General features: G+C 46.6%; 1 long non-coding RNA gene across 1 annotated transcript in view; it reads right to left on the reverse strand.

The window, feature by feature from the left end:
• Positions 1-13,022: 13,022 nt before the first annotated feature.
• Positions 13,023-25,258, reverse strand: part of LOC134969833 (uncharacterized) — a 144,810-nt gene continuing 132,574 nt past the window's right edge. Inside the window, exons 4-5 of the long non-coding RNA XR_010189524.1 lie at positions 15,328-15,459; positions 13,023-13,236 (exon numbers count right to left, since the gene is read on the reverse strand). This is a non-coding gene — a long non-coding RNA (uncharacterized LOC134969833). The remainder of the gene's footprint in view (positions 13,237-15,327; positions 15,460-25,258) is intronic.

Consider the following 25,258-nt stretch of genomic DNA (forward strand, 5'->3'; position numbering starts at 1 on the left):
TGATATGGAGGATGACGGGGATATAATGATATGGAGGATGATGGGTGACATAATGATATGTAGGATGATGGGGGATATAATGATGTGGAGGATGATGGGGATATGATGATATGGAGGATGATGGGGATATAATGATAAGGAGGATGATGGGTATATAATGATATGGAGAATGATGGATGATATAATGATATGGAGGATGATGGGGGATATGATGATATGGAGGATGATGGGGATATAATGATATGGAGAATGATGGATGATATAATGATACTAGGTGCTTCATCGCGCCCTACGGGCGCTCTTCACACCGTCGCAAGGGGCTACGCCCCCTTAACCCTTGCATGCCTTTCTGGGGTTTAATATTTGTATTATATGGAGTGTTACCTGCATTCCTTTGTTAGTGGTTAAATATTGCACAATGAAAGGGCGTGCGATGGTGAAGGAGGCGCAGCCCCTTGCGACGGCGTGAACAGCACCTGCAGGGCACGATGTACAGAATGTAGCGGGTGCGGGGGGGACTGCGGATGGTGTCTGTAGATGCTGCGGGTGGAGGGGAGGCAGAAGTGGGGGTGGGGCCCGGATGGGGAAGGTTCGGGAGGTGCTGCGCGTGGGGGAGGGGCAGAGGAGTGGGGGATGCAGATGGGGGAGGGGTCCAGAGGCACTGCAGGTGGGGGAGGGGCAGGGGTGCCACGGGTGGGAGAGGGGCAGGTGTGGGGATGTTGTGGATGGGTGAAGGGTTCCGGAGGTGCTGTGGGATGGGTGTGCCGGGGGTTGGGTAGGGGACCGCAGGCACCATGGGTAGGGTAGGGGCAGGTACGGGTGTTGCGGCGGATGGGAAAGGAGGTCCGGAGGTGCTGCAGGTGGTGGAGGGGCAGGTGCGGTGGTGCCATTGGTGGGGGAGGGGTGGGTGAGGGGGGGACCGCTGATGGAGGAGGGTGTCTGCAGATGCTGCAGGTGGAGGGGGGCAGGTGTGGGGGGAGACGTATAAGGGGGGTGAATGGTGGAAGGGGCCTGGAGGTGCTGTGGGTGGTGAAGGGGTGGAGGAGTGGGAGCCACGGGTGGTGTAGGGGGTCTGGAGGCACAGCATGTGGGGGAGGGGTGGAGTGCCGCATGTGGTGGAGGGGAAGGTGCGGAGGTGTAGTGCATTGGGGAGAGGTCTGGAGGTGCTGCGGGTACTGTACATGCCATAAAAGGTAGTTGGAGGGTATGCAGTAACAGGGCCAGGACAGGGGTGACAGGGTCAGTACAGGGTTGACGGGGCCAGGATAGGGGTGACGGTGCCAGGACAGGGGTGACGGGGCCAGGACAGGGGTGACGGGGCCAGGACAGGGGTGACAGGGCCAGGACAGAAATGATAGGGGCAGGATAGGGGTGACAGGGCCAGGGTAGGGGCGGCAGGACCAGGACAGGGGTGACGGGGCCAGTATAGGGTTGACAGGGCAAGCACAGGGGTGACAGGGCCAGGATAGGGGTAACAGGGCCAGCATAAGGGTGACAGGGCCAGGATAAGGGTGAAAGGGCCAGGATAAGGGTGAAAGGGCCAGAATAAGGGTGGCAGGGCAAGGCCAGGGGTGACAGGGACATGACAGAACACAGGGCACGGGAGAGATTGGTATTAGGGACAAAACAGTGGTGACAGACAGATGTGTCTTACTGGAGTCACTGCTGCTGGCTGCTGCTGTTCCATTCCAACCTGTTGGGATCTGCTGCTGCTGGAGACTTGGCATGGCTGACTCTCTCAGGCTGGAGTCCTGCTTTCTCTGCCAGTCCGCATCCCTCCCCCCCTCCTCAGTCACACACCGCAGACCTCGCGCAGCTGCCGGGCACTGTGGTAAGGTGAGACTGGAAATGACTGGTTAGCCCCCAGGAGATGCTGCGGCTGGAGGGAGGAGGGGGTCATAGCATGCACGTGGCGCGGACCTCACGGCTTCCGGGCACTGTGGTAAGGGGAGACTGGGAGTGACTGGTTAGCTCCCAGGAGACGCTGCGGCTGGAGGGAGGAGTGGGTCAGAGCCTGCAAGCAGCTCGGATTTCTGCAGCGCTACCCGCCAGCTAAAGTGTGTGAATGAGCTGGGCGCACTCCACTGCGGGTGGCAGCGCTGCAGCTAGCGGTGGGGTTGCCGGGGCTGGAGATAACAGAGGCAGTATGGAACCTGCACAGCGGCTGGTGCCCGACTAAACTGCAGCTAAGAAGCGTGGAGTGTGCTAGAAAGTGACGCTCCTCCGCACCAGAGAGACCCTGCTGAGTATGCCGATGTGGGGGGTCAAGCACACAGTGAGCCGGTGCCTGTCTGTCTGTATGACATACCCCTCACACACCCCCATACCTCCCAAATGTCCCAATTTTCGCGGGACAGTCCCATTTTTTGGGGTCTGTCCCGCTGTCCCACCCGCGGGTCGCAGTGTCCGGCGGTGGGGGGGGGGGGCAGTTGGAAAGCTCCTGTACTCGCTGTTCTGCTTAGCAGAGCAGCGGTGAATAGTGGAGACAGAGGGAGAGGGGGCATCAGGGGGTACGGATTAAGGGGGGGTTCCAGTAGCAGAGCCGAATTAAGGGGGGGGGGGCAGGGTGTACGTACCATTGGCCCCACAGTTTTAGGGGGCCCCCCGGCTGGAGTAGCTCTGTCCCAGCTCTGAAGCTCCCCCGTCCTACCAGCAACAGCGGCAGCATTTTGCTACAGTCAGCACACGCTGCTGCATATTGGCAGGTCTGTGGTGTTACAGGGAGGCAGCAGTCTCCCTGCTTTCTTCTGCCTGTGCGGGTGTGTAGGGGGAGCGACCACGTCCTCTGGATTTACCCCTAGCTGAGGGGCCAAAATCCCATAAAAAAAATAAAAATCGGAATTTGCATAAGGGGGCGTGACCGCGCGGGCCGCAATTAGGCCACGCCCCCAACCCACAGCAGGCACAGCAATGAGATAGGGCTCCCCTGTCTCAAGTGCCCTGTGCCCCCCGGACTCATAATCAGCCCTGGGGGCATGCCAGCAGCTCACAGAGCGCTGGGCAAGCCCCCTCACTGACGAAAATGGGGGCCCTCCCGTGAAGCCACGCCCCCTTTTCGCCGAGTGTGTTTCCCTCCTTCTGCCTGGAGAAAGCTCCTGCAGAAAGCTGGGAGGTCTGCACCCCTGCCTGTGACATGCCCAATGCCCATGCTATCTGCTTCTGCTCCTAGTCTCCTGTAGATTTGGCCAGATCTCTGTGACTCATTTGAATAACTCCGCCCACTGTTGTGACTCCGCCCAGCGTTAGCAAATGAATCACAAGGTCACAGAATAGGGCTATTATATAGGAGATGGAGGATGATGGGGATATGATGATATGGAGGATGATGGGGGATATGATGATATGGAGGATGATGGGGGATATAATGATATGGAGGATGATGGGTATATGATGATATAGAGGATGATGGGGATATAATGATATGAAGGATGATGGGGAGATAATGATAAGGAGGATGATGGGGATATGATATGAAGGATGATGGGGATATAATGATATGGAGGATGATGGAGAGATAATGATAAGGAGGATGATGGGGATATGATGATATGGAGGATGATGGGTGATATAATGATATGGAGGATGATGGGGGATATGATGATATGGAGGATGATGGGGGATATAATGATATGGAGGATGATGGGTGATATAATGATATGGAGGATGATGGGGGATATGATGATATGGAGGATGATGGGTGATATAATGATATGGAGGATGATGGAGAGATAATGATAAGGAGGATGATGGGGATATGATGATATGGAGGATGATGGGTGATATAATGATATGGAGGATGATGGGGATATAATGATATGGAGAATGATGGATGATATAATGATATGGAGGATGATGGGGGATATGATGATATGGAGGATGATGGGGGATATAAAGATATGGAGGGTGATGGGGATATAATGATATGTAGGATGATGGGGATATAATGATATGGAGGATGATGGGTGATATAATGATATGGAGGATGATGGACGATATAATGATATAGAGGATGATGGCGATATAATGATATGGAGGATGATGGGGATATAATGATATGGAGGATGATGGGATATAATAATATGGAGGATGATGGGTGATATGGTGATATGGAGGATGACGGGGATATAATGATATGGAGGCTGATGGGGGATATAATGATATGGAGGATGATGGGGAATATAATGATATGGAGGATGATGGGTGATATAATGATATGTAGGATGATGGGGGATATAATGATATGGAGGATGATGGGGATATAATAATGAGGATGATGGGGATATGATGATATGGAGGATGATGGGGATATAATGATATGGAGGATGATGGGGATATAATGATAAGGAGGATGATGGGTGATATGATGATATGGAGGATGATGGGGATATAATGATAAGGAGGATGATAGGGATATGATGATATAGAGGATGATGGCGATATAATGATATGGAGGATGATGGGGATATGATGATATGAAGGATAATAGGGATATAATGATATGGAGGATGATGGGTGATATAATGATATGGAGGATGATGGGGGATATAATGATATGGAGGATGATGGGGATATAATGATATGGAGGCTGATGGGTGATATAATGATATGGAGGATGATGGGGACATAATGATATGGAGGATGATGGGGACATAATGATATGGAGGACGATGGGGGATATAATGATATGGAGGATGATGGGGGATATAATGATATGGAGGATGATGGGGGATATAATGATATGGAGGATGATGGGGATATAATGATATGGAGGATGATGGGGATATAATGATGTGGAGGATGATGGGGGATATAATGATACGGAGGATGATGGGTGATATAATGATATGGAGGATGATGGGGATATAATGATGTGGAGGATGATGGGGGATATAATGATATGGAGGATGATGGGGGATATAATGATATGGAGGATGATGGGGGATATAATGATATGGAGGATGATGGGGGATATAATGATATGGAGGATGATGGGTGATATAATGATATGGAGGATGATGGGGATATGATGATATGGAGGATGATGGGGATATAATGATAAGGAGGATGATGGGGATATGATGATATGGAGGATGATGGGGATATACTGATATGGAGGATGATGGACGATATAATGATATGGAGGATGATGGCGCTATAATGATACGGACGATGATGGGTGATATAATGATATGGAGGATGATGGGGACATAATGATAAGGAGGATGATGGGGAATATGATGATATGGAGGATGATGGACGATATAATGATATGGAGGATGATGGCCATATAATGATACGGAGGATGATGGGTGATATAATGATATGGAGGATGATGGACGATATAATGATATGGATGATGATGGGTGATATAATGATATGGAGGATGATGGGTGATATAATGATATGGAGGATGATGGGTATATAATGATATGGAGGATGATGGGTGATATAATGATATGGAGGATGATTGGTGATATAATGATATGGAGGATGATGGGTGATATAATGATATGGAGGATGATGGGTGATATAATGATATGGAGGATGATTGGTGATATAATGATATGGAGGATGATGGGGAAATAATGATATGGAGGATGATGGGGGATATAATGATATGGAGGATGATTGGTGATATAATGATATGGAGGATGATTGGTGATATAATGATATGGAGGATGATGGGGATATAATGATATGGAGGATGATGGGTATATAATGATATGGAGGATGATGGGGATATAATGATATGGAGGATGATGGGGATATAATGATATGGAGGATGGATTGGGATATTGATGTGGGTGTAGTATGGTATGCCGGCGGCCGGAATCCCGGCGGCCAGCATACTCGCGCCGGAATCCCAACCACCGGCATACCGAGCACAAATGAGACCCTTGTGTGCACAGTGGCGCAATACTATTTATTCTCCTTCCAGGGGATTCGTGGACCCCCAAGAGCGAGAATAGGTGTCGGTATGCCGGGTGTCAGGATTTCGGCGCTGGTATACTGGGCGCTGGGATCCCAACAGCCGGCATACTGAATACCACCCATTGATGCAGCATCAGATATATTTTGGGGGTTTATGAGGCTGTGACGATATAGGGGAATAATGGGGCATATTCTGTGGAAATGCTATGGCAGGGATTATTAATCATATGGGGGATTGATGACAAGGACAGGATGATGGGTGTAGTCACACCCCCACTCCAAAAACTCTCAGTACACTTTCAGCAACCTGCCCCCCCACCTGCTGATGACATCTATGCATTAATGTGTGTATGGGTGGCACATGGCGTATATATTACGCCTCTATGGAACTGCCCTATGTACATAACTAAGCACTGTAGACTGACAGCAAGGTAAATTGATATTCTGCTGTGTGCACAGCTGAGGAGCGTTATCTGGGGAGACAGCTAGTGTTAAATTACAATGGCCTCATGTCTCTCCAACATGAAATAAACATGATGTGAGGTTCACACCACATTGATTTTATTCGGGAAGAGGTGGGAGCGAGGTCGCTGGAGATCCCAGGAACCATTCCGGAGAGGTTTGCCTTTAAATCATCTCTTACTGTATAACGGCCACCGCAGGACAGCCAGTGGCAAATCTAATGATACAATGATTTTCATTATTCATTGCATAGAATTTCCTTCCTGTTATTTCACATCATCAGATGGAAATGTATCCTTCTTCAGCCTCCTGCGGAGAGAGCACACAAAGACAAGCTGAACACGGAGTAATTGAAAGGAGCAGGCGGGCGACGGGAGCCGCTCGTTCCAAGATGCAATAAACAGACCTTCCTGCTAAATGGATTCTGTGCTCAGTGAAGACACGGGGATGCAATATGGCTGTCCAAGCAGTGCAGTGACCTAGGGAACCAGTCACATGATCGACAGAGTCGCTATCCATGATGTCAACACCACACTGGAATGTCGTCATGCTCAGAATGTCAACATACTCACAGTGTCCACATCTGAAATGTCGCCATGTGAAACGTCAACATTCTCAGATAATGTTAAGCGCCGACGGCAGCGTTCCGGAAAGGTGAGGTAGGCAACTATGGGGTAGTTAGTTGTAAGGATTGGGGGAAAAAACTCACCTGAACTGCCGCTCACCATGGGTCATCGCTGGAACACCGGTACTCTGAAGAATACTCTAGAAATGCTGCAGCTAGTGGAGAACTTCTGCCCTTGGGCCTCAAGCAATCGTCAGACTGTTCCGTCCTCCCCTTGAGCCAAAATATGGATCCGAGGATGCAGCGAGTTCGCTCTTAGGGGTAGTTTTACTAAAGCTTCTAAAGTAGGCGAGTGGAGATGTTGCCCGTAGCAACCAATCACATCCTGTCTATCATTTTCTAGCATGCAATAGAGAAATGAGAACCAGAATCTGATTGGTCACATATTACCACTTTTCATTTTTAGAAATTTTAGTAAATCTACCCCATAGTATTTTCAGGGCAGTCACAGTCCCAATGGACAGGAGAACATAAAGCCATATAACTTTACCAGACAGACATAAATAGACACATATCCATCTCTTTGGTTGAAAAGTGTTTCTGTTGCAGCCAAGATGTCGCTCATCACCGATCTGCCAGATCTCATTTCCTGACAGCGATGTAACGGAGAAAAGAAAAAAGTCTATTAATTCTCTACGTCTCTGTTCTCTCTCATCCTGAGGAAAAGAGGAAAATGCCTTAACGCCACCATCAGACAGCGAGCCAATTCCGATTGGTGAAGCGCCATACTACTGTGTCTGGTGCGGGAACTTTATTACCGTATTCCGCATGCCAAGCGCTCACATCTCTTTACATGTGTTTTACAGCTGGTGCCGCAATGTTGTGTTCTGAAGCCGGAGGGTCCTTATCAGCTCCTGTCAGACGGTGTCTTTCTACATTTCACAGAATATTCCATACTTTAGTCACCGCAGCGGCGTTTCCAGTAACATAGGGAGTAATAGACAATGGCGGTGACTGACTAGCACAAGAGCCAACGTGCAGAGGTGGCAGCTCAGAGCAACGCATCAAAGCCTTCTGGGTATATTTACAGTACTAAAGGTCCCATTTTTATTGATCTAAAAGGATATGTGTTTCTGGGACTAAAATATGTACTAACATTTAAAATGTAACATTAAGCATCACCCTTAGACTGATCTCATCTAACATCTGACTGGTTGCTGTGGGATACTGCACAGCTATTTTGCACCAAAAAGTCCACAATCAAGGACGGACTGCTAGGACTGGAGTACCCGGGTCTGGACAGAATGGGGGGCCGCCGCCAGCTCCTACAGCCGATACCTGCGTGGCTATGTGCCTCTGTGTCGCAATGGAAGCAGCCGGCGCTGGGATCAAGTGTCAGATCCCAGCGACGGCCGTGCACCGGTTCAAACTTGGCGCAGTACACGTGACAATTGCGGCTCGGGGACCGGCAGCAAGTAGAAAGAGTAATTGTCAGGCTTTTTGCTGGCGGTCAAAAGAAAGCCGCTGCAGCAAAACAATCACAGCTCGTCAGATCATAGCTCGCAACATCCTGCCTAGCAAGTGATGAGTTAAATTCAGCCGCGTTAAGAGAGACAGTATTACGTCAAGAGCTCCAGTGGCTGCGGAAGAGGCCAGAAGGCTTTGAGCGCTGAGGGCTCTGAGCGTTGAGGACAGCAGCAGACGGCGAGAATCAAGCTAAGGACCGGGAAGGCCTGCAGTGGATGGAAGTAAAAGAGCTGTAGGAAGCGCCCCACTGCAGTCTCTCTTACCGATACTGGTAGCCGGTCTTGGGCAACTACCACTTACGTCTAATCCTCCCTAGACCACCAGGTGTCAGACACTAGGCCTCAGGAGCACAGTCAGGCCTTTGGCCGGTGTGCAGTTAGGCGGTAAGTGAGCCTGTGCCCCCTTAATAAAGTCACCTGGGCATTAGGCACAGGCCACTTGAACTGCCCACCAGTAGAAGGGATGGGTTGGGGGGATCTCTATGTTGGCATTCCCCCACAACAATTTCTGGTGGGAGCCCGATGTTGGTAAATCGCTACTGATGTCACGTAATGGTGCTGAAAGCTGCCTCAATCAAGTTGCTTTGGTTGTGATTTATGGGGCAAGTAATGATGAACATTACAGAAGCAAAGTTCCTGTAATAAAATATTTGCAGATATTGAGTGCTATCAAAGTAGATGCCCACTTATTTACATTGATTGTGTCTGAATTAATGGTAAGACATTCTGCAAACAATGGGGGTCATTCCGAGTTGATCGCTAGCTGCCGTTGTTCGCTGCGTAACGATCAGTGATAAAAATGGCTATTCTGCGCATGCGTATGCTCCGCAATGCGCATGCGCGTCGTACGGGTACAAAGTCCATTGTGATTTTGCACTGGTTCTAGCGACGATTCCAATCGCACAGCCGGCTGCAAGGAGATTGACAGAAAGTGGGCGTTTCTGGGTGTCAACTGACCATTTTCAGGGAGTGCTTAGAAAATCACTGGCGTGACAGAAAAAACGCAGGCGTGGCTGGGCGTTCGCTGGGCGGGTGTGTGACGTCAAAAGCCATCCCTCCGTCGTTAGAATCAACGCACGCGAAGAGTAACTACAGGGCTACTCTTGTTTTGCACAAAACCATTTTGTAGGCGCCCGGCTGCACAAGCGTTCGCACTTCTGCAAAGCTAAAATACACTCCCCAGTGGGTGGCGACAATGCGTTTGCACGGCTGCTAAAAACTGCTAGCGAGCGATCAACTCGGAATGACCCCCAATATGCAAATAGTATTTCTTTTGTCATGATTGAATCAGCATTAAAGGATATTTCCGGTGGAATCTTAGTAACACCCTACTCACTCATAGTAATGGATAGTGGCCTTCTGTCCATCAAACAGGGGTCCTGAAGTGGAGGAGTCATTAGCATTATTCCTGGCCCAGTCTAATAAAACCAAGAAATCAATCTGCGCAATGCCCAGCAAAGTGACCGCAAGCATATGCGCCCATGGTTATTTACTTGAATCTGCCACTTCCGCCTACAATGAAGCCGCATTTGCGCTGTTGTAAACAGATACTGACCGGGACAAACACTTATATCCATCTGTGAAAGCAGAACGTGTTTGAATAGGTGCAAATAGCGGATGATTATGATGCTTTATAAGCGTTGTAACAGGAGTCTTGCTAGAATGTGCTCTGCTACAAAAATTCCACCATCGACCGACTCCAGGCTTGTGAAAAAACAACAAATACCTTTTATTCAGGTAGCTCAAAAACAAAGATTTACATAAAACAAAGATCACTGTCTTTAGTATAAACTACCAGGGAGGTTAGGCCTTGCCTCACTCCCTCTTACTTAATAATGAACCCTTCAGGTCCCAGCATCCTGACACTAGTGGCCCAACCCTCCGGATCCCACTGTCCCTAGCAGGCCTGTCACCTGGACACTAACTGCCTTCAGGAGCCCTGACTCATGGGAGAGACTCTGCTTTAAACCCAGCACCCAGGAGCTGGCTGATGAAGCAGCGTCTTGGGCTAAGAAGCCTATAAGACCTGGTCTGGACCAAATGGATGGGAACCTGGTCCATCCACACTTCCCATCCACCCCCAGGACCCTGTGTGTAGCTTACAGGTGGCAAAGTACCTCTCCTACCACAGCGTGTATAAGCAAATGGATTTTTTGGGGGGACAGAAGATGAGGAGGCGTTGTGACTGCGTTAGAAAAGTTTCAGCAGCTTTATGGGACAATTGCAGAGACATTTTATCCATCTGCAGCCTGGTTTTATGAGAGAGAAGCTGGAAACAAATTCAGCAGTGAGTGTGACCCATTCATAACATAATAAAGTTACAGAATATATTCAGCAATGTATAACCATATACAGGTATCACCTTTAATTAAAATCAGCAGGTTTTGTAATTATATTATTAGTAAGCTTGCATGTGTTGTAATATGTAATTGCTACCACAGGATTTATTGGGTGACTTCGGTGATCAATGATGTAAGAATTTGTTAAACAAAATGTCAGTAATGATTTCACTTGTCTTGTGATTTTGTTACTGATATCATATTAAATCCTTATAGTTTCTTTTACATACCACCATAACTTTCCTATTCGGTGTGATTAAGTTAACTATATGTACTGTTAACTAAACTCTTTCCAAATAATTACAACACATTTTTGTCAATTTATGACGTGATCTCTAGAACAGTAAAATGTTATGAGACTTGATGGAGTCTGCAGTCCCTGAATGTATTTCTGGTTGCTGGTTCAAAATGACCTTGAATTTTGCTTATTGCTCCTGCCTTCATCTCAACTTGTCTTGTCACACTTGCTTTCTCCTCGCCCTGACCTCAAGGATTTTGTACTGATCTTGCTTTGTCTGCTGCCAGCCCTGAACTTGGATTATGGTGGTCATTACAAGTTGATTGCTAGCTGCATTCGTTCGCTGTGCAGCGATGAGGCAAAAAAGGCAGTTCTGCACATGCGTATGTGGCGCAATGCGCACGCGCGAAGTACTATCACAATGAACAATGTAGTTTCACACAAGGTCTAGCGTAGCATTTCAGTCGCACTGCTGGCCGCAGAGTGATTGACATGAAGTGGGCGTTTCTGGGTGTCAACTGACCGTTTTCAGGGAGTGTTCAAAAAAACGCAGGCTTGCCAGGAAAAACGCAGGCGTGGCTGGGCGAACGCAGAGCGTGTTTGTGACGTCAAAACAGGAACTGAACAGTCTGAAGTCATCGCAAGCGCTGAGTAGGTATTGAGCTACTCTAAAACTGCACACAAAAATGTTGCCGCCGCTCTGCGATCCTTTCGTTCGCACTTCTGCTAAGCTAAAATACACTCCCAGTGGGAGGCGGCATAGCGTTTGCACGGCTGCTAAAAACTGCTAGTGAGCGAACAACTCGGAATGACCACCTATGTACAGTACTGACCTGGCTTTGTTTGCTGCCAGCCCTGAACTTGGATTATGTACTGACCTTGCTTTGTCTCCTGCTATCAATGACCTTGGATTATGTATTGACCTGACTTTGTCTGCTGCCAGCCCTGAACTTGAATTATATACTGACCTTGATTTGTCTCCTGCTAGCCCTGACCTTGGATTATGTACTGACCTGGCTTTGTCTGCTGCCAGCCCTGAACTTGGATCATATACTGACCTTGCTTTGTCTCCTGCTATCCATGACCTTGGATTATGTACTGACCTGATGTGTCTGCTGCCAGCCCTGAACTTGGATTATATACTGACCTTGATTTGTCTCCTGCTAGCCCTGACCTTGGATTATGTACAGTACTGACCTGACTTTGTCTGCTGCCAGCCCTGAACTTGGATTATATACTGACCTTGCTTTGTCTCCTGCTAGCCCTGACCTTAGATTGTATGCTGAACTTGATTTGTCTGCTGCCAGCCCTGGCCTTTTCTTTGGACTTTGTGCTATTCTATCTGTAGTTTCAGTCCGCTGGCATCTTGCACCTGATGCATTCATTCTTACTCCTTCAGTACCATCTAAAGAACATTGGAAAACTCCTGAGCTGTGTGATGTGTACGGGCATACAGGTCCTGGTAAGGCAGGGTAAGCATTGTACTCGTAAGCATATTGCGCTTTATGGGAAAAGGAACTCCTGAAGTTTAAGACCTTTTAAAGTGATTCTTTGTAGCTTATTACCTCTCTACAGGTATTGCCTTAAAATATGTCCTGTAGATGCTTGTGAAGTAGTACATGCATCTTGCAATTACAAATGAATGGTAAGAAAAGTGTCAGTAAGAAAATAAAACCTACTTACTAAACGAACAGAAATTAAACTATAAATAGAATTTACAGAGAAGATCTTTCCGTGCAGGAGCAATGGCCGTACTTGTCGTTAAAGATCCTCCAGCCAATGTGTCTCAATAACAAATACTCTTCAGGTCTCCCTGTTGGGCATCGCCAAACCCTCGTGTACATCCCTAATATATGCAAAATCATAGTCAGAGTGCAGGGATTATACAATGATTATACAGGTTACGTTCTACATTCTGCAATCACTAAAGACATTTGGCAAACAACTTTATTTCACTGTAATTCCCTTCATTCCAGAACATAGCCAGTGCAGCAAAGATGATGAAGTAGTCCAGATGAAGCTACAATAGTCCCAGACTTGAACTCAGAGGCGCAATTATTATTACCCAATCGTGTGTGATCCACTCTCCATATCCTCTTGGTGTGACCTCCAGGTCACTGCGGACTGAGTTGAGACGTCTTAGGGTGGACAGTGCTGCATTTCATTCCTTCTACACTGTTTTACATATATATATATATATATATATATATATATATATAGAGAGAGAGAGAGAGAGAGAGAGAGAGAGCGCAAATAAATCAGGGAGCGGATGGAGAGTTACATATCCATTTTTGTAAATTAAGGGTCGGAGTCAAATGCCAATCTAGCCATTGTGGCAATAGGAGCAGGGTGCTACAGAGGAACCAGGGTCATTTAGCTGATAGAGCCAGGGAAGTCATGTATTTGTAGGATAGAAAATGTGTGTTTTACCTACAGTACACCTCTCTCCTGCAGCCTGGTTCAGCTGAAAGCATGTAACTGATCAACCAGAGCACCCAGACGCTGATACGACAAACATTGGTCATACCAACTAAATTTGTACCAGCTTGTCCGTCCATATAGGGCCTTCATTATAATCTGTTTAGTGTCTAAGGGGTGTATGTGCTGAGCCTTGGAGAGAAATAAAGTGGAGAGAAATAAAGTACCAGCCAATCAGCTCCTAACTGCCATTTTTCAAACACAGCCTGTAACATGGCATTTAGGAGCTAATTGGCTGGTACTGTATCTCCACTTTATCACTCTCCAAGACCCCTGTGTAAACTGACCCCTGTAATTGTAACCACGTCAGCGATACAAATAAGACTCGCCCATAATACGCCCATAAGACCATCTTCATGCATCCGCTTAGTCACATGACTACCACCACCCAGGAACCCCTGGCACATTTTCAATATCAGATACCGGGCAACTCAGTTGGTATTGCGACTCTCTAGAAATGCTCGTGTGGCTGTTTGGTGTCATAGATGCAGGCCCATCAAAAACCATGCGTTCCACTCACAATCAGGCCTCAAGTGATTGATGTTTGTGCTAATCAGCGATTATTTGCTTCTGCGCATGTGTAAAAACTCCTGAAAACCCCTACGGCGCATGCATTCCTCTGAGCGTACAGCGAATGCAACTATATCCATCTCTAAATCATGATGAATTATATAGTTCACCTTTTTTCCCCCCGACACACTACATACAGTGTGTAATCATAATAGTAATTACACTATTAAAACCTCAGCATTACCTTAATGCACGGTCAAAATCAGTATCTTATACAGTTCTCCTCTAGCATAGTGGTTTCCAACCACAGTCCTCAAGTACCCCCAACAGTTCATGTTTTCCAGGTCTCCTCACAAGATTGCAGGTGAAATAATTTGCTCTACCTGTGGGTCTTTCAAAATGTCAGTGAGTAATGAACACACCTGTACCATTGCTAGGTGACCTGAAAAACATGGCCTGTTGGGGGTACTTGAGGACCGAGGTTGAGATCCACTGATCTGGCATGTTAACTGAAGCACAGGAACATTGCATCAGGGGGTAAACTGCCTGGAAGTATGTACGTCAATCTTCTTTGAACATTGGAATTCTCCTTTAAAGTCAACTATCACAAGACCTTAAAGCATTCTTGCCTACTCTCTAAGAACGTCTGCGAGACTCCCGAATCTCCAATGGTTCTACCAGATGCACAGTAGAGTAGACCAGTCTCCCAGGGGTCTGCATGAGATGTACATGAGCTTCTTCTTGCTCGATAGATAAGAACGTAGAAGCCATATCTTTGGTAAAAATGTATGTTTTTCTCCCTTTTACAGTATAAATGCAAAAGAGAACCCAACGCCGGCCCTCTAGGATTACCAGCGTCAGGCTTGCAAATGATCATACTCCACCTCTTTCTTTCAAACCTTATGTTTTGAGGTTTTGTCTCCCATAAGGAGTCCAGCCTATGTGTAATCTTGTACCCTAAGTGAAATAGGTGTAATGTATACCCAAATCCTGCCCAAGTTCCAACATGTTCCTCTCAGTCTGTTTTTCATTTGCTTACATTGCAAACCCCGGAGATGTGTCCTCCTGCAGGTGGTTTCTGAAACTGGGGACATATGTCGCACAGTCTGGGGCACAGCCAAAGCCGAGCCAGAAGGGGTCTGTTTATTTTAAAAGGCAGCTTATTACTTTCATACGATGTGTCTGGCATTTGAAGTATTAACGAGCTTGCTCTCTACAACAAGTGGAATATGAATAGCCGCAATTAACTAGGCCATAAAACTGAGAGATGAATAATACCTGACAATGCATTTATTTGCCTCTGAATGAAGATCATGTACAGCTTACTCCGGCGGTTCTGGAGTAGGGACAATCAGGAAGATTAGCTGCTATCAAATTTTTACAGTGACGAGGAATCGCTGGGAATTTTACCTATAACACAGAAGAAGGAACGGGAGATGCATTTCGCTGATTAAACGTATCATCTTCTTAGCAGAGGAAACGTAATTTAAATCACCTTAGCATAAGTACGAGCGCATTTTACACATGCACTGTAGGTATAAAAGCTGCAAGAGTTTGTGTGAACTGAAGGTGATTTATTATACCCCTTTTCCACTAGCTCAAAAAATACGGGTAAATGCACGGGAGCGCGCATTTACCCGTGTTTTCTGCAAGTGGAAAAGGGTAAACCCGGATCAAGTGACCCGTGAATCCTACCCGGCTATTTACCTGGGTAGGACACAGGAATGATCCGGGTAGGGTTGTAGTGTATTACCCCTTTTCCACTTACGAGCACGGGTCGCAGCCGGGAGCCTGACACGGGAGCTGCCCCCTGCTGCGACCCGTGCTCGGCCCCTTTCCCATCAGCAGTCACAACCCGGCATATGCCGGGTTGGTGACGCTTCTAGTGACGCGGCAGGGGCGGCGCAGGGAGATCACATGATCTCCCAGCGCCGCCCTTCCATACAGTGTAAACGGGAGCCGTGTCGCATCGACACGGCTCCCGTTTACACTACAACCCTACCCGGATCATTCCCGTGTCCTACCCAGGTAAATAGCCGGGTAGGATTCATGGGTCACTTGATCCGGGTTTACCCTTTTCCACTTGCAGAAAACACGGGTAAATGCGCGCCCCCGTGCATTTACCCGTGTTTTTTGAGCTAGTGGAAAAGGGGTATAAACGGGAGCCGTGTCGATGCATATGCCGGGTTGTGACTGCTGATGGGAAAGGGGGCGAGCATGGGTCGCAGCAGGGGGCAGCTCCCGTGTCAGGCTCCCGGCTGCGACCCGTGCTCGTAAGTGGAAAAGGGGTAATACTGTCCAGCTTTTCCTGCCGGTCTTGCATCCCGACAATTTACTAAGATCAAAACTGCAAAAACAAATACCAACAAATACCCATTTAGTTTGCAAATTGCTGTCCCAAATATAAATCAGACCTATTTTATCAAGTAGTAGTTTTGAAGAGTTGCCTCCTGGGACTGCCAGTCCAGACTGTGATATCAGAAATAGCGCTTCCCATGGGAAGCCACTCCCCTGATATTATGGCAGCCCTATCTGGATTCTAGTGGCTGCAGCCAATGCAGTCCTTAGAAACCAGCCAGTTTCCTAGCAGCGCCGTACTCAAGCCCCACCCCTAAATTCAGGCTTCATCTCCTGCTGTTGTCAGTCTTAAGAACCACCTCCTGGTGACCTGAGCCATTAATTACAGGGAAGGCAGGGACTCCATCCAGGGAGGAGATCAGACACAATGCAAAACTCCCCAGCCAGACAGGCAAGGAGCCCTCGCTAGCTGCCCTGACAGGTGTGTTTATCTAAATAGATGCCTTGCATCCACAGAGAACTATTCTGTTTATTTAGCAAAAAGTGGATTGGCCTTCCCCATGTAACGACCGCTATCGCTTGAATCCTAGGCTGGCGAAAGCAAAATTAGGGGGACAAATAGCATGGGGTATCTCTGAAATTGCTACAATTAGGTCTAGTCCTTGCCAGCCAGGACTGGTGCCACCATAGCAAGGGGAACGTAGAGCATTAAGGGTGAGATGTACTAAGCAGTGATAAAAGTGGAGAAGTGAGCCAGTGGAGAAGTTGCCCATGACAACCAATCAGCATTGACATAACATTTATAATTTGCATACTATAATAGCAAACCGAGCAGCTGATTGGTTGCCATGGCTCACTTCACGTTTATCACTGCTTAGTACACGTCCCCCTATATCCTCCCTGCCAGCGTGGCAACCAGCCCTATGATAAACAAGATGGACATAATCTATGACAAGCACTGGTCCTGTGTGGACCCCCTGGCCACTACTGTACACCGTACACAGTCACACCTACCTTCTTCCACTCTTGGAGATGCCTTTGCAAGCTAAAGTCTAAGGGCTCCACTTAACAATATCATCTATTGCCAGTGGTATATCTTGTTTAGTATTACAAAGATATTAAGAAATATAGGGGCCTGTTTATCAACGTGCTTTATCTATTTAAAACTCGCTGCGTATGATAAATGGTTCTCCAGTCAATGAGTTCCCAACTGTCATTTTTCAAACACGTGACAGTTAGGAGCTGATTGGCTGTAGAACCAGTTATCATACGCAATGAGTATTAGATAGCTAAAACTCGTTGATACATGGGCCTCATAATGCCGGCATTGAACATGACTTATCTATGTGGCAAGGTCCGATGGCGTCCACTTCATTGTCGGTGTCATCTGCTGAATTGCCGGCAGCTGACCTCCGCCGGTGACAGGGTGATGATAATGCACTTGTTCACTGCACTTCAACCTGGCGGCAACTCAGCAAAGCCTGCTAGGCTTCACTGAAGCTGGAGAGGCCTTTGCTGAATCCCCATTGCCAATACTGCGGTATTATCACCACCACGGTGAGCTAAGCTAAACCCTGAACAAAGCTCATAACCCCTTTAGCGATTGCTATAGGGCAGAGGTTCTCAAACGAGGTCCTCAAGGCACCCCAACGGTCCAGGTTTTAAGTATATCCATTCTTGGCCACTGGATGACTTAATTAGCGCCTCAGTTGATTGGATTTAACCATCTGTGCTGAGCCATAGATATACCTAATACGTGGACCGTTGCCTTGAGGACCACGTTTGAGACCCTCTGCTAATAGCTATTAGGTAAATTTGACTATATTTCTTATATTTTTTTGCATTTAATTGTCACTATATTCCACCTCTGCTGCCCCCAGCCTCCTCCTGGTGAGCAGGGATGGTCCCCTTATCACGCAGCAGTTTATCAGATAATAACATTGCCATGAACCACCTGATATAACCCTTATCTTTGGAACCGATAGCTAGTATCACCATCAAGCAGCACCTTTGCTCTTTAGTCCCATCAAGCCGTTGACCTTCTTCGATGTGATAATGTTCAAACCACTGAAAATCCTCTTGAGTGCGAAATCTGTGACCGCGTACAGTAATCTCATTTTTATTATTTTGTCAAGAGGTGCACGGGACGATAATGTGCCTACTCTAAATAAACAGCTTTGTATCTGACTGTGATTAATCTCTCTGTGGCTAGATGCCCAGCCTGGTCTGTTAGGGATAGAGGAGCGTTATATGCTAAACACATATAGGCGGCTACAGAACACTACACGTCTGATTCTCAATCCGGGTTTTAAAGCAAAGTCTTTCCATATGGGATTTAATCTTGGAAGTTAAGTTTTATTCCTATCAACGTGAAAGCTATCTCTGTCCTTCAGCTTGGCATTGCCTGATAATCCTGTCATCACTAAATGTATATTTAATCCTTCTTATTTGACAGTAGCCAATCATTTTTTGGTGGTTGTTTTTTTCGCATAAAACCGAGAACTTTTTTTCCCCCCGTCACATCATTTAAATATTATGTTCTATAAATTCCCATTGTGTGGGCAGATAACATGCTATTTATTTTTTGATTAAGTTAAGAGCAGTTTTGCAATGTCCCCTCTTAATGGCTCCCAGCAATGGTTACAGATTATGAGATACAAAAGTAATATTTTTAGAGAATTATGCGCTTATACAAAGCGTCGCGGCTCCAGTGATTACTTCTCTTTATCTAGACTGTACATAGTCTGCATAAGACAGCGTGATATATGTAGCTCGCATAGGCTAACGCTTTATCCATCAGTATTTATAGCTAATGAAAGCGCACTCGGATGCCACATACATCAGCTGACTAATAATTCTTCATCAAAGTGAGTGGGCTCCCGGTGTCACAGTTTATGCCCCGCAGCTACGTAATTGCGCAGCCCTGCTGCGGATGCTTCAGTAGTAACGATGATCCACTACCAGCTGACATTTTCAAATCGGCTCCAATTTTCAAAACAAACTGTAATCTATAGAGATAAGGATATTGTAGTTTATATGCTGTAACAAAACTTTACTTTGCAAGCTGGCTGTAGCCAGTATGTAGAACCGAAACCAAGAGGTCAGTTCTGTCCCGGGAGATTATAAATTGTATTTATTACCATCCCAGCCACGTCCTACGTGACACAGCTGTGGGCTGCAGGTAATAAGATAGATGGGTGGGAATATTCAACCTGATCATACTGTGAAAATCCTATGTTCACCTGCACTTTTCCATACAGGTGGGTGGAGGAGAGACATCAGGAGCAAGCATCGGCAAAATGCAGATAAGAATTGCATGGATATCATGGACAGTGAATGGGGGAGGAAGGTGCGGATGGAGTAGGCGAGCATATCAGGGGTGTGCCGGTATCAGGGACTGCATCAGTTCCACTGGTCCCAGTGGCTAAACTCTGTTGGACATTCTGAACAACCATATGGCTTGCCATATGCATTAAAAAGGATTGCAGCAGTCACCATAGGTTAATATTAGACATGAGCAGGCTCAGTTCTTGAAGAACTGAGCCCTCCTGACCTTCTGGGATCCAAGAGAATATGAGCAGTGGCTCGGGTTTTCCCACCAGACTCGGATTCCAAATCGAGACAAAACGCCGTCATCCCGGTGTCGGATCTTGCAGATTTTGGATTTGATATACTGTAAGTCCCTCCCATGGTGATTTGGGCACCATTTCACACAGGACCGCTGGAGGGAAGAGTTAGGGAACTGTCTGACATGCACCCACATGTCCCTAGTTATTATTACTGGGGAAACACAGGACACTGGGTGACGTGCACCCACATGTCCCTAGTTATTACTAGGCGACACTGGTGCTTTAACTGAACTGCAGCACCTTGGTGCACAGCCCAAAGGTCCTAAATCATACAGGGGCAGCATTAACCCTTAGTGCACAGTGTGCCCTGTTTTTTTTTTAGTCTCTGCCCACAGTGCAGCCCAGAGTTCCTAATACAGAGGCAGCATTAACCCTTGGTGCACGGTGAACATTGGTGTGTGTTTTTTGTCACTGCCTACAGTGCAGCATTAATCCATTATTGGTGCACACTTACTATATTATTATTATTTTTTTGTACAACTTGTGCATTCAATACAGCTCAGCAGTTGTTTCCTAAGACTGCATTAATAATTACAAGCACTGAGTCAATATGGATCATGATCAGTCGACAGAAGAGCAGGACCATCAACCAAGTACTAGTGTTGAGGCTCCTGCCAGTCATGATAGTACTACAACATCTATTAAAGGTGGTCCAGGGTCTAAAAACTGACAAATTATTGTCTAGGGATGTCCCCGTTAGCTGTGTCAGTCTGACATTTCTCACACTGTCCTCGTAGAGAAGCCTCCTTCAACCATTTCTTTTCTGCACCATCTGCACATGTGGCGATGAGCAGTACAAGTAAAGATGGTGATGATGACATGATAAAAATTGAGGATGCTTGTTCGGAAGTGGAACAGGATTAGGGGGATATGTGTGTACTACTATTGCATGATATTAAGAATGTTGATGATGATATTGTTTGTGTAAGTCAGTCACCAGTGGCAGCAATTCTTGCTCGTGAGATAAAGAAAGCCATTATGATGCCTGGGCATATGACCAAAAAAGCCACTGTGTGTGGGATTATTTTACCTAAATTCTGACAATGTTTGTGAAGGCATCTGCTCCATTTGTGAAGCTAAAGTTAGTAGAGGTAGGGATGATAGCCATCTAGGCACCTCCTCCATATTATGTCATATGCGGCGAGTTCATGAAATTTATTTTACAAAATCATAATAATTTCTAAAATAATAACAAGCAGCACAGTATCAGTTACTGTTCCAGCCATTTGGACCAGCCCATACAGTCTCCACCACCAACATCCTCATCATCAACCTCCTCATTAGTGATAAGAGGAAGTCCTTCTGAAAAATTGTTTTGTGGGGGCCCAAACAAACCAAGTACTTCAGCCACAAAAGTCACAGTCCCTGTCGCTGAAGTGCTTGGTTTGTTAAACTGAGCATGTCCTTTTTAATATCCAACATAAGTGTAGGTGTAAGGGCCCAAAGACAGTTCCATCTTGCACCACTTTTCAGTTTAATAAATGTACTATAAACTGCCATTAGTTTGTGCTGCTGCTCTGTCACTTAGTAACCATCTAGCTCGCTTTAACCTTTGGCCAATATTGATGAACAACAAATGTTGTTATTTTAGCTGTTTTTATAAATTAAAAAAAAAACAACAGATCCAAAATCAAAACATGTGAGGGCCGTTTTGGCAAAACCGAAACATGGGGTTTGGAGAACATCTCTAGTTTCTACGATGTGCCAGTATGCAGCAAGCTTTGGAAAGTGTAACTTTCCAGAGCTTCTGCATGCTAGGTGACGCCTGCAGCAATTCCCAGAGTATACATTTACTGCTTTTTTTTTAAATGTAAGCCTTTTTTTCCGTTTTGCTCACTGTCGGTAACATGCTGACAGTTGGCAATCATGAAAATGCTCTCATGCCAGAACACAGGAACAAAATCTCATTTTGTTTTGCCTCTAGTTTTTTTTTTTTCTGGTTTCCCAACTTTTCTCCGTGGTCTCATCTGGCTGTGCATAATTTAGAGCAACTGGCATGAGACCACCTCATCAAAATGAATGATTACATCACAGGAGAGATCTCTACAGTCACTAGTATCTGCCAGGATCTAACTACTCATTCCACCGTCTTTCATACGCACTTTGCTTTGAGGATCAGACGTAGAAAGGATATTCTGTTCTTGGCAAAACTTTTCGGCTGCTTATTCTCGTTAAATGAGAATTCCCAGGAATAATGCAATGTTTGCTCTAGCAAGGATGCTAATTGGCTGCATTCTCAAAATACAGTCAATTTTGTTTTAAAGTGAGTCTGCAAATACAATATATTTGTATTTAAATTTAGTTGCTGCAAAACTTTTTTGAAATATGTTATATTTTTGTATATATATATATATATATATATATATATATATATATTCTTATTAATGTCTCAGGGGAGTATTTCACTAACAAAGTATAACTCACCCTCAACAGTTCTAATTTTCTAGATCCCAGAGGAGGGAACTGTATCTATTTGGAGAAGTGCTGTGTTGACCGATCAGACCATGACTTGGGGAGCCAGCTTCTCCCCACTTCCCAAAGATTCTGTTGATCCGCACACTATAATAGCAGTCATGCAGCTCTACCGGAAAGTTAAAGGGGTGGTCACATGACACATGACATCACCCTGGCACCAATTCCAGGATTTGACAGCCTGGACACAGCAACTCTGAGCATAGACCTGTGACAGAGAATCAGGCTCAGTATCTGCTCCAAAATTGCTGGTTCTTGGCTCATATATGTTGTTTCAGCTCTTGTTTATCGACCAGGCTTGTTCCAGATGTTCCTTCAGTCTGCTGTTTTATGGCTCCATTTGGGTCTGATCAGAGCCGGACTGGGACTAAAACTAGGCATTGGCATTTAAAGGACACAGGCCCACCTCAACGTCCGTATCTGGCTCCTGGCATAGACTTCTCCCCTTACTATTCCTGGCTTACTGGGCAGGGTGCTGAGCACAGAGGAGGACACCTCTGTGCACACTATAGCAGAGCTGTAACCACATTTTGGTGCCCCATGTACATACAGAGTATTAGTGCCCCCTTCATACCTCAGGTAGGGAGAGGGCGTGCCGTAGGCATGACCACACAGTAATACCCCCAATTAAAATTATGCCCCCCGCAGTAGTGCCCCTTAGTCACATTACATCACACAGTAATGCCCCTTGCACCTTAGTATGCTCTACACAGTAAGGCGCCTTGAACATATCATGTCCATACAATAATGCCCAATGAACCATATCATGCCCCACACAGAAATGCCCCTTTCACCATATCATGCCCCACACAGTAATGCACCTTGCACCGTATTATGCCCCATACAGTAATGCCCCTTGCTCCATATCATGCCCCACACAGAAATGCCCCTTTCACCATATCATGCCCCACACAGTAATGCACCTTGCACCATATTATGCCCCATACAGTAATGCCCCTTGCACCATATCATGCCCCACACAGTAATGCCCCTTGTACCATATAATGCCCCATACAGTAATGACCCTTGCACCATATTGGGCCCCACACAGTAATGCCCCTTATACCATATCATGCCCCACACAGTAATGCCCCTTGCACCATATTATGCCCCATACAGTAATGCCCCTTGCAACATATCATGCCCCACACAGTAATGCCCCTTTCTCCATATCATGCCCTACACAGTAAAGCCCCTCGACCCATATCATGCCCCAGACAGTAAAGCCCCTTGCACCATATCATGCCCCACACAGTAAAGCCCCTTGCACCATATCAAGCCCCACACAGTAAAGCCCCTTGCTCCATATCATGCCCCATACAGTAACACCCCTTGCTCCATATCATGCTCCATACAGTAATGCCCCTTGCTCCATATCATGCCCCATACAGTAATGCCCCTTGCTCCATATCATGCTCCATACAGTAATGCCCCTTGCACCATATCATGCCCCACACAGTAACACCCCTTGCTCCATATCATGCTCCATACAGTAATGCCCCTTGCTCCATATCATGCCCCATACAGTAATGCCCCTTGCTCCATATCATGCTCCATACAGTAATGCCCCTTGCACCATATCATGCCCCACACAGTAATGCTCCTTGCTCCATATCATGCTCCACACATTAAAGCCCCTTGCTCCATATCATGCCCCACACAGTAAAGCCCCTTTCACCATATCATGCCCCACACAGTAATGCTCCTTGCTCCATATCATGCTCCACACATTAAAGCCCCTTGCTCCATATCATGCCCCACACAGTAAAGCCCCTTTCACCATATTATGCCCCACACAGTAATGCTATTTGCTCCATATCATACCCAACACAGTAAAGCCCCTTGCTCCATATCATGCCCCACACAGTAAAGCCCTTTGCTCCATATCATGCCCCACACAGTAAAGCCCCTTGCACCATACTATGCCCCATACAGTAATGCCCCTTGCACCATATTATGCCCCATACAGTAATGCCCATTGCACCATATCATACCCCACACAGTAATGCCCCTTGCACCATATCATGCCCCATACAGTATAGCCCCTGCACCATATCATGCCCCACACAGTAATGCCCCTTGCTCCATATCATGCCCCATACAGTAATGCTCCTTGCTCCATATCATGCCCCACAAAGTAAAGCCTCTTGCTCCATATCATGCCCCACACAGTAAAGCCCCTTGCTCCATATCATGCTCCACACAGTAAAGCCCCTTGCACCATATCATGCCCCACACAGTAAAGCCTCTTGCTCCATATCATGCCCCACACAGTAAAGCTTCTTGCTCCATATCATGACCCACACAGTAAAGCCCCTTGCTCCATATCATGCTCCACACAGTAAAGCCCCTTGCTCCATGTCATGCCCCACACAGTAAAGCCTCTTGCTCCATATCATGCCCCACACAGTAAAGCCCCTTGCTCCATATCATACCCCACAGAGTAACGCCTCTTGCTCCATATCATGCCCCAGAGTAATGCTCCTTGAACCATATCATGCCCCACACAGTAAAGCCCCCTGCTCCATATCATGCCCCACAAAGTAATGCTCCTTGCTCCATATCCTGCCCCACACAGTAAAACCCCCTGCTCCATATCATGCCCCACACAGTAAAGCCCCTTGCTACATATCATGCTCCACACAGTAAAACCCCTTGCACCATATCATACCCCACAAAGTAACGCCTCTTGCTCCATATCATGCCCCAGAGTATTGCTGCTTGAACCATATCATTATCATGCCCCACACAGTAAATCCCCTTGCTCCATATCATGCCCCACAAGTAATGCCCCTTGCTGCATATCATGC

This window comes from Pseudophryne corroboree, chromosome 11 (genome assembly GCF_028390025.1).
Source record: "Pseudophryne corroboree isolate aPseCor3 chromosome 11, aPseCor3.hap2, whole genome shotgun sequence".
NCBI classification, from domain to species: domain Eukaryota; kingdom Metazoa; phylum Chordata; class Amphibia; order Anura; family Myobatrachidae; genus Pseudophryne; species Pseudophryne corroboree.